Source organism: Lipotes vexillifer, unplaced genomic scaffold (genome assembly GCF_000442215.2).
Source record: "Lipotes vexillifer unplaced genomic scaffold, Lipotes_vexillifer_v1.1 scaffold1300, whole genome shotgun sequence".
In the NCBI taxonomy this organism is placed as follows: Eukaryota; Metazoa; Chordata; class Mammalia; order Artiodactyla; family Lipotidae; genus Lipotes; species Lipotes vexillifer.
Window position 1 is genome coordinate 1,320,632 of NW_006795011.1, and position 695 is coordinate 1,321,326.

The window sequence follows — 695 nt, forward strand, 5'->3', positions numbered from 1 at the left end:
TTTTTTTTTTTTTTTTTTAGATTCCATATATATGCGTTACCATACGGTATTTATTTTTCTCTTTCTGACTTACTTCACCCTGTATGCCAGACTCTAGGTCCATCCACCTCACTACAAATAACTCAATTTCATTTCTTCTTATGGCTGAGTAATATTCCATTGTATATATGTGCCACATCTTCTTTATCCATTCATCTGTCAGTGGACACTTAGGTTGCTTCCCTGTCCTGGCTATTGTAAATAGAGCTGCAATGAATATTTTGGTTCATGACTCTTTTTGCATGATGGTTTTCTCAGGGTATATGCCCAGTAGTGGGATTGCTAGGTCGTATGGTAGTTCTATTTTTAGCTTTTTAAGGAACCTCCATACCGTTCTCCATAGTGGCTGTATCAATTTGTTGTTGTTGTTGTTGTTTTTGCGGTATCCGGGCCTCTCACTGTTGTGGCCTCTCCCGTTGCGGGGCACAGTCTACGGACACGCAGGCTCAGTGGCCATGACTCACGGGCCCAGCCACTCCGCGGCATGTGAGATCCTCCCGGACCGGGGCACGAACCTGTGGACGTCCCCTGCACTGGCAGGCGGATTCTCAACCACTGTGCCACCAGGGAAGCCCGGCTGTATCAATTTACAGTCCCACCAGCAGTGCAAGAGGGTTCCCTTTTCTCCTCACACTCTCCAGCATTTATTGTTTGTA